The sequence below is a fragment of the Rhopalosiphum padi genome, chromosome 4, assembly GCF_020882245.1.
Source record: "Rhopalosiphum padi isolate XX-2018 chromosome 4, ASM2088224v1, whole genome shotgun sequence".
Lineage (NCBI taxonomy): Eukaryota > Metazoa > Arthropoda > Insecta > Hemiptera > Aphididae > Rhopalosiphum > Rhopalosiphum padi.
The window spans coordinates 54,672,858-54,691,111 of NC_083600.1; the positions used below are offsets into that span (position 1 = coordinate 54,672,858).

General features: G+C 27.4%; 2 protein-coding genes across 4 annotated transcripts in view; both read right to left on the minus strand.

Annotated features, from left to right (window-relative positions):
* Positions 1–18,254, minus strand: part of LOC132928468 (neurocalcin homolog) — a 93,540-nt gene that overhangs the window by 73,675 nt on the left and 1,611 nt on the right. The window lies entirely within an intron of this gene.
* LOC132928466 (neuronal calcium sensor 2) overlaps positions 1–18,254 on the minus strand; it is an 89,668-nt gene that overhangs the window by 70,664 nt on the left and 750 nt on the right. The window contains exon 2 of the mRNA XM_060993153.1: positions 17,658–17,712. The gene's annotated coding sequence lies outside the window, so the exon portion shown is untranslated. The remainder of the gene's footprint in view (positions 1–17,657; positions 17,713–18,254) is intronic.

An 18,254-nucleotide genomic window follows, 5' to 3' on the forward strand; every position in this document is an offset into this window, starting at 1 on the left:
AAATATTCACATAAGTATTTAAATACCTTAAAAATATTTAAATCCTGAAATCATTGTTCATTCGTTACGACGGCATAACTATATTAAAAGTCGAATCAGGTCTTTAAAAACATTAAATATGTAAGTAATAGGTATTAGTAATAGGTATAAGTAATAGGTATGTATATAAGGTAAGTGTGACGGAGAAAAGCGAGCACGGTGTTCGCAATACGTTTAAAAATAAAAATAAATTTCCTATGTAATCGAAACTAAAACTGGCGTACAAGTTAAAAACACACACACGTATTATACATATATATATAGTATATATCCATGGAAACATGAGTTTGAATATTTAATTAGAACACCGATTTAAAACCATTTCCATATTATTAAAGGAACGGCGATAAAAGTATTCTCGTAAAAAAGAATTTGCGCGTTTATATGTAAAGATAAAAATAATAAAAAAATTACTTGACAACATCCATTATTGGAGTAAAAATACAACTCTTCAAAAATACCACGTACAATGTATAGATACATACAAAAAGTATAGTCTATATGATAATGTATACGATAATTAATTAGAGCGAGCACGTTTTATCATAAAAATCAGCCAATATTTAAAATAATAATTTCTTACACTTTTCATTGATGCCTTACAAAATATCACCAAATTTAGATAATTGAATTCGAAACAGGTGTACTGTATACCCATAATGCAAACCTAGAAACAATACGAATTTATAGATTATATTTAGAGAACATTGACTACAGTATACACTAAAAATACGTGCGTAATAACGATAAATTAACTCCAGAGCTATATGTATAATCTTTTTTCTCACTTTCTCTAACAAAATATATTACAATCGTGTAAAAATTAAAATAGAATCATATAATAACAAAAATTTAAATATTTATTAAATTCAATTATGTATCTTAACTATCAATCTTCAACATAAGCATTCTTAATGAAGATAAATAAATCTTTGAAATATTAATAATTTATAATTATGTAAAATTAATAAATATAACAAAGGATAAATGGAGACCTAAAAAATTGTTTACTGAACCTCTGAACCTAATATATTAAGTGTTCTAAAAAGCCAAAGATTTAGAGTTTAGACAAGCAGAACATGTGTGGTGACCGAAGTATAGAATAGTACCTAAACAAAGTCACAATGTGGAAACCAGATCGAACAAACTCAAGAGTATGGACAAAACCGCGGGGTGCAACTGAATCAGAGAAGATAGTTGAAAGTAACTAGAAACAATGATAGAGAAAGGGTAGCGATAGATAAAGAGGTATAGGAGAAACGCTATAGGTCTGAAACAGCCTCAAGCCTCGATTAAGCAAAATAAAAATGTGAGAAACTTGTTTTTGATTTTAAATTTAATATACATAATATATAATATGTATATAAGAATATTAATATTATTTTTTTAATTTAACATTCTAATTTTTTTTATTTTAATCTTATCACAGCTGATTTTGAAACCAAAAATTAAACTAGCTTACTAAAATTCATTATTTTTATGTATAATAAAAATTATAATATAATAATAATAATATTATTTATAATTTTAAATAATTGTATTAGCTTATTTAAAAAGCAAATTTATAAAAAACAATAATTTTGAAAATAGTTATTTAATGGTGAAGCTAGTTTTGAAGTCGATGGATTCGTACACCGTTTGTATATTGTTATTACTTATTATAATTTATTGATAAAATTAACATAAACAAGTACATACACATAAACTGAACTATCTCCAAAAACATAATAATAATACGAAAGCTCGACTGAATATTATAGAGTCACCAATACCATCATTTTCCCAAATGATATATTACACGTATTCACAGGGTGTGCCACAGCATTTTCTACTTGTTCAACACGGGAAAACGCTTCGAATTATATACTGTGTATATACATTTATATATAAGTATACAATTCAAATTCGGACCAAAACCCTCCCGGCTAAAGTTTTCAAACGTTCCAATTGGTAGCCAAGCACGTATAATAATAATAATAATAATAATAATAATTCTTTAACACGAAACAAGAACGCCGGACCGGAAGTTATTTATATATTATATATAATACACACAACTACACTGAATTCAATACGGTCGCCGTCGACGGAATAATGCTCTAGAACATATGTATATATATTACACTTGTGGTTTAACTCAAATAGCCGTTCGGATTTGACCTCGTTTTTTTAAATGTTTTTAAGAACGCAGCTTTGCGCAGTTATATTTTTCAACGTTTTCGAGAATAATAACGATTCAAATTCAAAAAACGTCAGTACATACTAGCTATACATAGTTATATATATGTTATCTATTATAGATAATGATGTTTTTAAAATTTTTAAATATTATTTTTGTTTACAGATAAATATTAAAAAATTAAATGGAGTATTAAATTCCAAAGTTAAGTCTACACCAAAGGGCAAAGAAGAAGAATGATATTGTTTTTCAAGTTATTTTTTCTTATCAATAAACCGTCTGCATAAAAATTTTGTGATATTCATTATCATTATACACAACGATTCATACAAACACTATGTTTTATGTAACGAAAAAGTTATATTTTTCAATTGAGTCATTTATATAACAATATAATATAATGCTGTGCGATAGTTTCGCGTATTTGTAAATTAAATAAAAATTATACCCTGAACAAAAAAAAACATAGCATTGTTGCTATTGTGCGTGATACAATAATATATATATATATATATCTTATATAACTAACAAAGTTAAAAAAACAACAACAATTAACGTCCCTTGTAAGTTTTAATAATAAAAAAAAGCTAAATTTAGACATATACCTATTCAATGTTATTGTGTTATTATCATTCATAACAGTTAAATATATAGGTATACAGGGTGTAACAGATAGACTTGACCAGAAAAAAAAATTATGCTACTTAAACGATGAGACAAATTGTTAATATTATATGTTGAGTAAATAATTTAAGAAATATATTCATGTCAGCAAATTCTCAAAAATCATATTTTTAAAAAAGTTGTTACGTTCCAAATTAATTTGATCAAAAAATATTGATATTTTAAAAAAATTCTAAAAAATAAACTACTTGACTTGGATAAATATTTTACCATCAAAATTGTTCTTATAATCAGATTCACAAATTGAGTATTTTAAATTTATCCAAAAAAATTTAAATCTAATTTTTATTTTTTTATTTTCAGTACTAAAAAATAAACATAAAAAAATTGAATTATACTTGTAATGCTAGGGTCTCTTAATTATTAAATAAAAAAAAATTGAAAATATTAATTAGAATAAAAGTTATTCCAAAAGTCAGTTCTAATCTGTTATACCCTGTATATACAACGCCTTATAATAATAATTAATATTGGGAAGCCTACCTAGAATAGATGCATTAATGACAGTATACTCGTATATACTCGTATATTTACGTATACACCGTCGTAACATCTTACGCGATTTTCTACTAAGCGGAAATAAAATTCGGATTTAAAAAACGGTCTGAGGGCTGCATCGCCTAACGAGAACTCAACGCTATAGTTTTTCTTCAATACTAGAGCCGTGCACTGTATACTTATACATATTATATATATAGAATATTTCCAGTTATACAGAACACATATACTGCACGTATTTACATCTGTAGAGGGAAAGTATAAAAGTTTTTCTTTCATTCCATTCTTGTGCGGCATATATATCATATTATATAGATATATATACCTACTACAGCAGCTCTTTTTTTTTCTCACCGAGTTGTATATGCACTCACCAAACCGTCATACACCCCACGCTATAGTTATGCGACACACACTCACAAATACAATCACACGGTTGCTGATAAGTTTTGGACCAGGAAAAAAAACTCGTATATACACACACACATAAGCGTCGTCGACTACAGTAAGTAAAGTCAGCAGCCGCCGACAAGTGAGTACATATAAATATGTATAATAGTTAGAGACTACCCTCACACTGTAAAAAGGGTTAGGAGATACGAGCGTGAACAGTAAGAGACAAAATGAGTTTTAAAAAATTCAAATCCTACTCGGCCGCCACGTCAGTGGTGGTAAGTCGAATGACCGGCAGTGGAGGTGGGTCGAGGGTTGAAAAGCGACGGATCGAATTCCCGCTCAACGACGGTATACACGCGGAAACGGTAGGTCTCTCTCACTAGTCTCACTGTGTGTGTGTCTCTCTCTCTCTCTCTCTCTCTCTCCAACCGCGCATACAAAAGGTGTGTCCGAAAAGACCGGTAGCGGCGTCGGCGGCGTCACGTTCACCCGCCATCACTATCGCCACCACCTCCACCACTACCACAGTTACGGCTGCCTAGGTAGTCTTTATATTATTATGATGATTTTTTTTTTTCTTTTTACTCTCTGGGTTCTCTCTTTCCGTCTGCGCGCCACAAACGATACCCGGCGGTGCAGTCGCCCTAGATCTGCTGCTAACGACGAGGCACTGCAAACACAGCCCGGCAACGCCACCGAACGGCAGCCCGACCCAGCTACACGGTACACGGTGTTGAGCGGCGGGCGTGTCCGCGGTGGTGGACCCTAGACCCGGCGCGTACAGAAGCGTAGCGCCGGCGCATAAAGACCACGGCGGCGTTAGCGATCGATACGTTCAAGCTATACACGCCTCCGTGACCCCACTGCCGCTGTCTCGCGCCAAAACCCGACTGTAATGTTTTTTTTTGCCTTTTCAACCACCCCCGGCACACTCGCAAGCCGTGCTTTGTCATTTCGTGTATAAGAACGCATATGCCACAAAACGATATCCTCTATGTGCGATCGGCAGTGAACGTTACATATACTATGATTATGTCCCGGGTTATACGTGGGGCATTATTGCACGCGGTTTAACAGGTGTGTCGTGACATCAGCTAGGATAATATTATCCAGTGCGGTATACCGCAAAAGGGCGTCACAACGTGAACGAGATTAATTCAATGTTACAGACATTGTATATTATAATATTATAATCAAATAATATTTTATAGTCAATACTTTCCGCCTGTTAGTTTTCCGTACTGAGAACAACAGATGTACAGGCGTGATAGTAAGTTGCACGATTAAAATCATGACTTCCTAACGATGAACAAGTGTTTGAATAGCCATTTTAAAGACAAAATAATATATTATTACATTATTATAATACAAGTATTCGCCTTGTTCTGAAACCGTATATCTCAATAATAATATTATTATTGTATAACGACCGCATTTTCACGTCTACAAAACATAATTATTTACGATAACAAAAACGGTGGAACTTGTCAAACCGTTTTGCGTTGTGTCGAAAATTGCCCAATCCCACCCCAGTTTACTACCATCTCGATTCCTAAAACGTTTCTCTGCTGACGATATTACATTCCAAATGTTTCGATCAATGTGGCACTTTCCAGCATTCAAAAGCATTTGTAACCCAACCGAGCGCTAGTCCTCGAAGCATAACATTTGTATCAAAGTATTGACTATTTATTTATTTATTTATAAATATCAGGGGTGGGCAACTGGCGGCCCGCGAACCTTTTTTATCTGGGCCGCGTTACATTTACAAATTACATCATAAAATTTCAAAGTCAATCGTCTATACTCTATAGTCTATACTACGTCTATGCTAAATTAAAATGCATATTTTGAATGACCTTTTATTTTGCTCTCTATACTCTGGCCCGCTAAATTTTAATTTTCTAAAAATTGGCCCTCTAATAACTTTCAGTTGCCCATCCCTGATATATATATAATACTGAGTGATTCTTTTATCAAACAATAGTCATTAATTCAAAATAGTTTTTGAAAATATTTTTTTTTATCTAATTTCCAGTTAAAGTAAAAAACATTTTTTTTAAATATATAAATATTTTTTGACGATATACCTAATTTTTAATTTTTTTTAATTTTTTGAATAACAATACATTTTTAATTTCATATTCAGAATATTTTTCGGAGTATTTCATTAAATAAAAATTTAAATTCGGATGAGTATAGTTTATAAGTTATAGTATTTAAAAATTAGATAAGCGGAGTGAAATGCTATAGGCCCTATACTATAAATATATCTCGCAAAATGTTGGTCTACTTCTACGCTCATATTAGTTTTATCGGGCATTTAATCATAATTATATTTTAAATAGGATATTTGTTTAAAAATATTTAAAATTATGACATAACAAAAATCACAGTGTATAAAGAAATAATATATTTTACTAAATTTACTATTATACTATATTTTATTAAATATTTGTTTTATAATACTATATTAATAAATTGAAAGTTAAAAATATGTATCCAGTTAAACTATACCTACGTATTAGTTGATATTACATATTATATTTTAATTTGCTTTTGAAACTATACTTAAAATTTTGTTCTTAACGCATAAACCTAATAGCATATATATACTCAAATAAATAAATTAATATTATATTAAAATATATGTATTAATAAAAAACTTTAATAATTTATGATATAATTTCATTTACATCTTCACATTGAGAATATAAATTAAAACTATATTTTATTTTTAATAACAGAACCAGTCCAGATTTTGTGATATTGAATGCTGCAATGATATTAAATTGCCTATACAAAGTGCCGTTTTGAAATAATATTAATATAGAATTGTTACAATAATAAATTATAGTTTGACGAGCAATATACATAAGAATTAATTTACTTATAAAATTCCAAAACCTTTACAAAACCTTTGAACTACCTTTGAATTAATATTACATATTAGAATAAACTTATATAATCGGACAAATCAATTTTTAATATACTTAGGGAAAAATGTATTAACTCCATGAAAAACAAGCTTAGAAATATTTAACAAAACACGTATGATTTATCAAGTATTTACTTGTACCTAAACTTGTCATACATAAAACAGCATATTAATAAATATTCAATCAATAATAATAAATAAGACCAACTTAAATAAATTATAATGAAAACATGATAGGTATAATATGAATGAAATAAATATAATAATATCGATCATATATTTTTATACATATCACTAGGGTAGAAGACGTGTAGCATTTGCATAATTGTTTTGCACAGTCACAAAAATAGCAGAGTATGAAATAAATACGTAACATGCTTTTACAAAGTTAGTTTTGAAATTTTATTTTGAGTTTTTTTGTTTTTAGAGCATATTTCATTAATTTTATACTTTTGGAGAGTTATTTTAGCTTAATTAATAATTTTATCAATTTCTTCTCTACTGACATTTTTATTTTAATTTATTTTTAATTTTTGTCGTATAACATGGTTTTTAACTGTCCGTGGGCACATGTTTTTCCTAAAAGTACTTGAAGATCGCCGAGGAGACAATATAATTAATTTGTATTTATTTTATTAATAAATTGTCTAGTTTACGATGTAATTTCGTATTGCCGTTAATTTGATACTTATTTATAAATTTTTAATTCGCAAAACAAATAAAACTAATTCAAAATAATAAATTATGTTAAATTAAATACAAAAAATAAATAAAAATATTCTTGTTTTTATTTTTATTTTTAAAATGCACGTTTTGATTATATTTTTTATTTCGCGTATAAATGCACATGGGTATTCAAATACATATTTTGTGATTAATGGCTACAAGTCCTCTGCCCTTCATATCACTATATCAGTATTGACTATACACTTTTTGTAATATTAGACGCGGTCAACAATTTTTCATGCGTAGATAAGTACACATAATATTTTACACTAGATTTGATATTCATTTACCATCATTGTCGGCTATCATATAATACGTATATTGTCTTTATTATAATACATATGTTGTATCATTATATATCCTTTGATAGTGCACTTGGTATTTCGTTATTAATAGGGCTGCATCCGAGTTTCGTCCCGAGAACCTTTTTTTATACTAATTCCGTCCCGGTTAAAAAAAGGTACATACCAATTCCGTCCCGGTTAAAAAAAAGTAGAATTAAAATGATAATAAATAATATTATGTATAGTATTGTTGTTATAAAATGTATACAAAAATATAGGTATTCATAATATTAGTACATCTTCATAATTTAATTATAATTAATTAATATAAATAATACAATTCAATTAAAAATTCAATAAAATATATTAAATAGTTAAAGTTAAAGTCAAACAGGCATAATGTAATATAAAAATAAATATACTATTTATAAATAATCAAAAATAAAAATACAATAAATTTTTAAAAATTTGAAATTGGATTGAATTTAAAGGATATTTCTTTTACAAATTCCAATCGTGATATTTGACCTGAACTATATGTATACACTTTTTGTTTAATAAAATCTTCTTTAGCTAATATAGGGTTCCTTCGTTTTATAGTGCTTCTTAATTTGATGTAGAAATCTTGTTGAATATATTTTAAAGCTTCTATAAATTGATAAATATTTGGGTGGGCATGATAAAACATTCCATGGAATTTAGAATGAAATGATTCATAGTTATTTGTGGTACGGAAAGTACTATGTGAAAATTCAGCCCATATACGAGGTGGAAAAGTAGATTCAGGGGAAATATAATTAGTATGTTCATTAAAAAAACCTGGGACGGAACTAGTATACCTTTAAATTCAATTTTTATATATGGGACGAAACTCGGATGCAGCCATTAATAGTTCATTGATATAATACACTGTTTGATAAAAACTATTTCGTTTAATACTAGAAATTAATTCAAATCAGTATATTATTAAAAGGTCTCATAACATTTAGTTATTAGTTCTCTAAAATATTTAAATTTTAAATCACTTTTTTAAAGGAGTATTGCGGAACTTATAGAATGTATTCGGCTATAATTTAAAGATACGAATTTTGATAATCATTATTATTAATAATATTTTGATAGAATAAAAAAAATATTTTTCAAAATATCGTTAAATATTTAACTGATAAATACGAGTAGATATATATTAGATTTATATTAGGTAAGATGTATGATTATTAGAAAGATTAATCCAATTTTACCAAAACTATTCATAGGTACAAAGTACATATATTATTCAGTAATTGAAACTAATTGTTATAATATTATAGTTCATACAATATTACTAGCTGTTATTAATTTATAATTTAATACCGAAGTACCGTATAAAGGTGTGAATAAGTTAATGATATAAAATATAAATAACTTTAAATATAAATATTTTAAAAATGTCATTCTGTATAATAATACCCAATACCAGACAAGTTCTATTATTTCTGTTAGAGCTAAATTACTATGACATTTCCCATTGAGATCTGTGTAAATAAAAAATGGATTTCCTATAGTTACAAAAAAAAAAGAAAAAAATTCACCAACAAACGAAATGACACGAAAGAACGCTAAATAGTAACTGAATGTTTAAATGATGTATTTTAAAAATACAATACAGTCGTAAAATCCATATCACATCGATAATTATATAGGTTTAGCACTATAGTGTAAAATATAGATTATAGGTATTTTATCAGTAGATCACACGTTCTACCTACAACGCTTTATCGTAGATAGCCGTTTATCGGTAGATCACACATTGGACCGGTTCCAAAATTTATGCCATGTAGATAAAATTCTAATACTTTAAATTGGGAATATTTGCGATACTGCGGGAAATTCTTGTTTAAATTTGGGAACAAACCAATAGTAAATTGATTTAGTGATCAAAATGAACATGTTTTAGAAGCTTGTATGTTCAAATATTATTATGCGTGAAAAACACTTAACAATTAAAAAATTGACGTTTTGTGATCGACAATTTTTAGAACTGTTTAGATTTGCAGAACAAAAAATTTTATAAATGAATCATGCAATGTTTGGAAAGATTACGTTTGAGTGTTTAGCTGTAGATTTACTGCTATATTTTGTATTAAGAACCTGAATAGCGAGCTAAGGGAATGGGACATTACAGTGCGGCCGTTACAGCGCGAATAATATCGGCTCAAAGTTTTTTTGGCGCAGTTTTATATTTTAAAATTTGCCACCTTTCTATGACAGGATTGCGAATATCTTTATTACACCTCCGAAAACATTTCTTACGATTAAAATTAAATTTATCAAATATGTACATAAAACCATCTTGTACAAACATTTTATAACCACGATTTGTTTGTAGGTAAATTGAACATTTTCTTCGGACGAACACAACACTTCAAATACCAGTTACAAAATAACAACTATTGTGTTTCGTGACAATCTTTCAGATTACACATCGACCAAATGTTTTATCCCTTATTGATTTATATTAATTACTTTACCTAGAGCAGCGTTTCCCAACCTTTTTGCAATGGCGACCCATAAATTTAATCTTTATTAGGTACGCGACCCCCCCCCCTAAAAAAAAAGTATGCCGTAAATAAATATATCCCGCGAGTCGCGACCCATGGTTTGGGAAACGCTGACCTAGAGCATAGGTTCTTGGCTATATGTAAGGGCGATTGTAATTCCGCGCGAAATAAACAAGTAGAAATAAAGTCTATGATAAATTCCACCCAGGAAAATATACAGGTAGAAAAATGTAGGTACATGTAAATTCGGACATAGCCCATTTGGCTCCCATTTTACAATAAGGTAAATTCCCAAAAGGTTCGCATCGAAAAAGGTTTTACGACTAGGTAAATTCCCAAACGGCTCCAGTTTTTTACAACACAAATTCTTTCCTACTTCACACAGACTTAGGAATGTCTCAAAAGAGGTTTGGATAAAAATGTGTACGTGTACACTAAATAAATGGGAGTTACCCATTTGCGCCAAAAAAAATTAATTCATTTTGGGTATAGCCCATTTACGCCAAAATAAAAAAGGTATGTTTTTTTCGACCGCCCATTTGCGCCAAATTTACTTGTTTAAACATTTTACATTAAATAATTGGTTAATTCGTATATTTAAAAGACGTCGTTTCTGTAACGTATAATAAAAGTTATTTTTATAAGTCTGTCAATAGTAGTATTAAAAATATACCTAACCCCCAAAAAAATTCACAAGTTAAAAAAAGATTAAAAACTACTTTAAAAGCAATAGAAAATTGTAAAATATTATTGATTATTATTTTAAAATTGACTATGATTTAAATAAAATTCTAACAGTTGTTTATTATTTGAGAAAAAAATATATTATTTTATTATAATTATACCAGGTGAATTTGGCGCAAATGGGCGGTCGAAAAAAACATACCTTTTTTATTTTGGCGCAAATGGGCTATACCCAAAACGAATTAATTTTTTTTTGCGCAAATAGGCGATGCCCAAATAAATTATTATTGAATATAAAAAATCATTTATTACTATAAATTAATTTTTCTTTAATTTTAGCGTAAAAACGCTAGAAAAATGTAAAAAAATGTATGAATTATATGTACATAAAATTATAAAAAAACAGACATTGGGTAAATGTTATTCGCACAATTTTTTATATAATCCATACGTGTTATTTTATTAGATGAAAACTCGTCAATGATGTTTCTAATGAGCTCCTGTTTATTTTTTTTTTAGTATAAGTACGTATAATATATAATTAATTTCGGTATAGAAATTATGTTCAATGTTTCAGTGTTTTTGGTATAATCAATATTTTCGATATTTTGTATTCCGTTTAATAAATTTAAAATTTAAAAATACGGTACACCGATATATCGACCTCAAATTTATATACTGGTATTACCGTCAGCAGTATAGGAGTTCACCTGATTGTAAAACTTTTTTTTGATGGGAGCCGTTTGAGAATTTACTTGATCGTGAATGGATTTGTAAATTCCGCCCGAAAAAATTGATATTTTTAAACCCAATTTTACTAATTATATATGGTAACTATTGAATTAATATATGAAATATATATTTATTTAAATACTTATAATGATTATACCATGTTATATGATTCATATTAGTATTAAAAAAAAAAATATAACACAAACACAAATTTGTATATTAACAGTAAATAATAAATATATTCTTTTAAAACCTATTGTATTTAATTTGTTACATTATGTTACATATTATGACTGCGCCTCCTGCTAACAAGATCTACGCCTATGTGTAAGCTTGCTTATATCTATATAATATAAATAAATAATATTTAAAATTACTTTGTAGAAAATACACGGTTTTGGTTGAAAAATACAAAAAAATAACTAAACTTTTAAACTTCATTAAGTAATAATTCTTATTACTTATTTCTTATTTCTTTTTTACTTATGGGTAGGATGTGTTTGTTAATTATACATTTTTTCGGGCGGAATTTAAGTGCGCCCGTACGTAAACTGCGGCAAAATTACATCTTTTCTAAAAGTCAATGTATAAACTACGGCAAAAAAAATTAACATTATACAATCTGTAACTAAACTAATAAGATACTTATATAAACTGCGGTAATTTATTTTAAACAAATAATATATAATAAATAGGTACCTAATCTAACCCAATATGAAAATACATATTAGGTATACATACATACATCATAATATATAATTTATGTAAGTATCTATATTATGTTAATTTATCGTTTTATTAATAATGTTATGTTGAATAGAAATTGATAAGGAAAATCCAAATTAATTTTAAGTTTTAAGCAATATACTAAATATCGGTTCTTTTACAATAATAAAGGATTGTTACAAGTGATAATATTACTTAGTACGTATTTACTAGTGTTAGACGTCAGTAGAAGAAATAATTTAAGAAATGCTGTATCATTTAATATTTAATTTAATATGAAACTTACAGCTATGTTTAGTCAAAATGTCAAATAATAGTATTAAGCAATTTTAAATTTAAATTTAAATATGAATCAAAAATAAGTGATTATAAGACATGGGAATACTCAAATAAAACATGCACTATATAATACATACAAGTAGGTAGGTATATAAAATCAATTGCTGCATTTTGTTTAATGTATCTTATCCGTTTTGTCGTATATAATGTTAATATTTTTTTTTGCCGCAGTTTGCCATCTCCTAGGTTCTTAACCTTTTCTGGATCATGGACCCCTTTGAAGTATACAATTGTAGAAAATTAAAAAAATTATTTTTGGATTATTTTAAAAAATATTACCTACAGTAATCGATATTTTTTTATAGTAGTATTGGATAAGAAAATAGAATAACTGATAACTAAATACAATATCTATTTAAGGATATCTAAGCTCTAATAAATATCAAGCAGTTTGACGATCCACTCAATGCGCTGCCGTGTGGACCTGTCATAAAAAGCCGGCAAGATTGAACATTTAAAATTCCGCACCAAAATAACCTCGTAGTGAAGTATGATCACGTAAATAGCCACGCCGATTTGTCCTAGACCCGTGAACTAACCAATCGCATGCATGAACAAAGTAATTAAAGAATATTAGAACAAAATCATACAGGCAAGTGACGGTGAATAATTACAGATATAGTTAGCAATAATGAAAAAGTTCACTGTACAACTTTTAATAAGAATTTTTGTAAAATAATGATATAAACCACAGTTTCTATTTCTTTATTTAAATTATTAATTTATCTTTACAAATACATAAATGTTTTATAATTTATTTTAAATTATTTATAAAAAAAAATTAAGGATTCCATAATTAATAACGAATATTATACTGTAATTCTTCTAACGTCCAGCGTATCATTTAACTTTACTAATTAATTAATAAAAAATATTATTTATTTTTAACAATTAGAATAGTATAATAAACATATATTATAACTAATTAATTATAGCAGGGGTGGGCAACTGGCGGTCAACAACCTTTTTTATCTGGCCCGCACTACATTTTCAAATTACGTCATACAATTTTAAAGTCAATCGTCTATACTCTATAATCTATATTTATAGTCTTATACTCTATCTTATCGATATAATAATCGTTATCTGATATTGACCATCATTAAATGTCTAAATATCATATATACTATATATTATATAGTTTATACATACATATGTTTACACATAACTTTTAACCGTAGCTGTTTGTACTGACCTATTCAATTTATACAGTTTCTTCGTAACATTCGTGTCGTTTCGTTGTTGAATTTATTATTTTCGTGTTGTTTTTTGTAGTGCTTATAATGTTCGCAAAAAAGCGTAAAATTGATGACGAAAACAGAACTTTTATCACCTCGTGGGAGAATGATTATTTATTTATTTATAACAAACAAAAAACCTCAATGTATAGTTTGTTTAAGTGTTATTGCGGTTTTAAAATAATACAATTAAAAAAGACATTATATGACAAATCATTTATCAAAATATGAAAAATATATTGGTAATGCAAGAAAGTGTTGTAATTGATCTCAAAAGAAAACTTCAATCACAACAAAATGTGATTACAAAAGCAATAACTTTACAACAATCAAGTTTATTGGCTTCATATGTTATTTCTAACGAAATAGCAAAGTCTAAAAAGTCTTTGAGTGATGGCGAATTTGTTAAAAACTGTGCAATAAAAATGGCTAAAACAATAAATGAACACAAGTCAGTGAATTTGAAAAAATATTACTTTCAATACGCACAGTGAGACGTTGTATAGCTGACACTGATAAGTGATAGTGAAATTCGTAAACATTTCAAACTATAATGGTGAAGTGTGCGTATTTTTTGATTGCACTGAACGAAAACACAGATGTTTCAGATGTAAATCAACTTTTGATATTTGTTAGTTATATCTCCACAATTTGAAGTGTATGAAGAGCTATTAGAATTATGTTCCTTGCATGGAACCACCAAGGCACCAAAGGAAGTGATATATTTAATGCAGTGAAAAACGCAATTGAACTATTAGGTGGATTTAAAAAAATGTCATCGGTTGTGACAATGTGACCGATGGTGCCAAAGCCATGATTGGTAAAATTATGCTAATATAAATATATAATAACTTCAATTAGATCTATGCGATTTGCAAACAGATTCATTATTATTATCTACAAAAGAGATTGACGTAAGCTTTTGGGAAAAATTACTTGTTGTAAAATATCCACTTTTAAGAGAGTTCGCTTTAAAAATGTTATCCATGTTTGGAACTACTTAGATTTGTGAATGCACATTTTCAAATATGAAGCAAATTAAATCAAAACAAAAAAATCGTCTTACAGATGAAACATCTACTTTGAGTTCAACATCTACTAAAAGTCATCTACTTGGTGTTTCCTCTTCCGAAATAGAAGTTAATTTTGCCGCGTTATCATTAGCAACCATATGTTTTCAAAACTCACATTAAACAATTAGTATAATAGTATTATTTATATTTAATTTAATTAATTTTAATAAAATTTTTTGTATTTAGTAATAGTATTATTTATATATATTTAACTATTTTCAATAACCTTTTCGCTGTTAATATTCACATTATAAACAAAATAAATGCTAAATTAAAATGCATATTTTGAATGACCTTTTTTTTTTTGCTCTATATACTCTGGCCTCCTAATTTTTAATTTTCTAAAAATTGGACTCTAATAACTTTCAGTTACCCATCCCTGAATTATAGTATAAATTAATATTTAAAAAAAATAAAATATTAAAATTAAACAAATTTTTGTAAACCATAAAATATAATTGTTACCGACTTAGTAGTATAATAGTAAAATGTTCCTATAAGTCCCTATATAAATAGTACGCGCATGACAAAAATATTTAATTTATTCAGCATCATTTTGACAAGATAAATGTAATTTATTAGTACGTTAAGAGATACATTAAAATATATACAAAAAAATTATTTTTAATTATATTAGGTATGATCAATTTGCACATGAATAAAAACCAAAAAAAAAAAAACAGATTTTAAACTATGAACAGTGAGAGAGCTTTTTTAGTTTAATAACAAAGATCGATTTTATTTCAAGAAAATACCTCTTTAGTAACTAAAAACTAAATTTTAAAACTTGAAACTACATACGGATATGAGCAACTTTTATGACTTAACATAATAACTAGTTACTGTATACGTAGTGTTAAAAAATTCGGTACCACCCGATCACCAGAAATAATAACCCAAGCTATAAATTGAAATCAATTGTTTATTAAATTGGGGAATTAAGCATGGTCGAAAATTTTTTCACTTAAATCCTCAGTAGGTACACATAAAAAAAAAATTTTGCATAATATTTAAAGATTTAAACATATAAATACAAATTACTTTCAATATGGCATATTGTTATTAGTGAGGGGTGTGGAGGCAAAGCTTCCACGGCTTATTTTGCATAGAAAGATTTAAGCCCCCCTCCTAAAATTCAATCAAATCTCCTATATAGGTTTCAAGATATTCAATATCTATATAGTGTATATAATACACTTCCCATTGATTACATGTACAATGACTTATAATAAAAATATAATTACCAAATCTTGTTGGTACATATTTACAGGTTCCCGACGTTTTATCCTACGTGAAATTTCGATTCATGATAGATGATAATGCAAAGTTATAAACTATTTTCACGTGACTTTCACGAATTTTCGACTTGGTTGGCAAAATATAAATTTTCAAAGTTGAAGATTAATACGTCACATGACTAGGTTAGTATATCTTAGGCCATACTACCAAATTGTGTAAATAACGTAACCATTAAACTACCTACAACCCTCCTTTCATCAACTATATTTCAACAAGGCATAAGATTTCGCATTTATGTTTGATTATAATTGACGTTATTAGAAGTTAAAAATCTAGTTAAGTTTTTATGACAAACTTGAATCAAGATATTTTTGATTATTATAATAACTAGGGCTCGGAAGTTGATGCATTTTGCATTTTTTGGTGTATTTTACTTTTTAAGTCATTTTCCCACATTTTTAGTCATTTTCTCTGATTTCACATTAGTTTACTTCTTATTGTTTCTTGACGACCATTCTTGCCGATAACTTACTTAAAACTTTGAAATTAGTTATTTGAGATTAGTAACTATCCGAGTTTATCTCACCGATTACAGTCGTCGTTGTCGTGTTGTAATGAATATTATGGTACCTAAATTGTATTATTTTTTCGTAATAATTTCTAAATGCCGAAAATTAAAACGTCGGTAAATGATCGTCTACGTCTACTATATTTGTAATTTTTTTATTTTATTTTTACTTTTTAAGGACATTTTTTGTCATTTTTATGTTATATTTGCATTTTTTTTTTAGGTTATTTTTTAATGTTTTTAAGGTCATAAACTTCCGAGCCTTAATTATAACGTAGGTGATCTTTAGCTGCAGTGACGTAGCCAGAGTAATGTTTTGGATATTGAAACATCCTCACCCCCCCCCCCATCGGTATTTACGCAAGAAATATATGTATTTACTATATGATTTAAATTTCTACAAATGTTTTCATATGGTTCTAATAATTAATCGAAATTAATTTGATATTATTAATATGATGAAATTAGTGGAATATACAATTAAAACCCCCTAAAAAAGTCCTAGCTAGACGCCCTATTTTTTTAGTTTCGCAATCAATAAAAATTAAATACAATAGTGAAAATGCAAAATATTAGTTACTTGTTTAGGTTATTATTACATGTAAACTATTACGCTATCTGGCGATCAACTGTGCGAAAAAGCTTACTTTTTTACTTTATTTAACGGAGATAAAGCATTATATAATATACATATATAACTTAATAGTGCCAATAGAACCATTTAAAAGAATTATACTCGTTTTATCTTATCTAGAAAAAAATAAAAACACTTACCAATTTTATCTTTTTTCTCATCGTCGGGCTAATGACGCACGTCTGAGAGGTCTCTCTATAAAATATATATATATGGATATGTTTATTAATGTTGATAATTAAATATAAATATTAATTAAGAATATTATTGTTAACATATAAGACAATATTAATATATTAAATCAAATATAATAGCATTAAGCGCATTATTTATTGTAATAAGGTGCATTGAAAAGTTTAACAGTGGCACAACTAATATTTTTCTCAGATGTATCCAAAAACAATATACATAAATAATAAATAAATGTTATATTATAAATATATAACTTGTTTTAAGAACTAATTCCAATGGAGGTAGTATTCACAAATTACTCTCTTCGTTGATAAAATATTATTTTATCTAAATTTTACAAAAAATGATAAAAATTGAAATTTTAAAAAAATCTCATCATTTAAATTACATATATTTTTCCTTAGCAAAAAAACTATAATTTGCAAGTTTAATATTCATATAATTAATATTTTTATGTAATTATTTTTTTAAAAAATACCAATGAATTGTAAAATATAATGAGAATATATTTTTTTTCATTTTTTCCAATTTAAAGTACTTATACT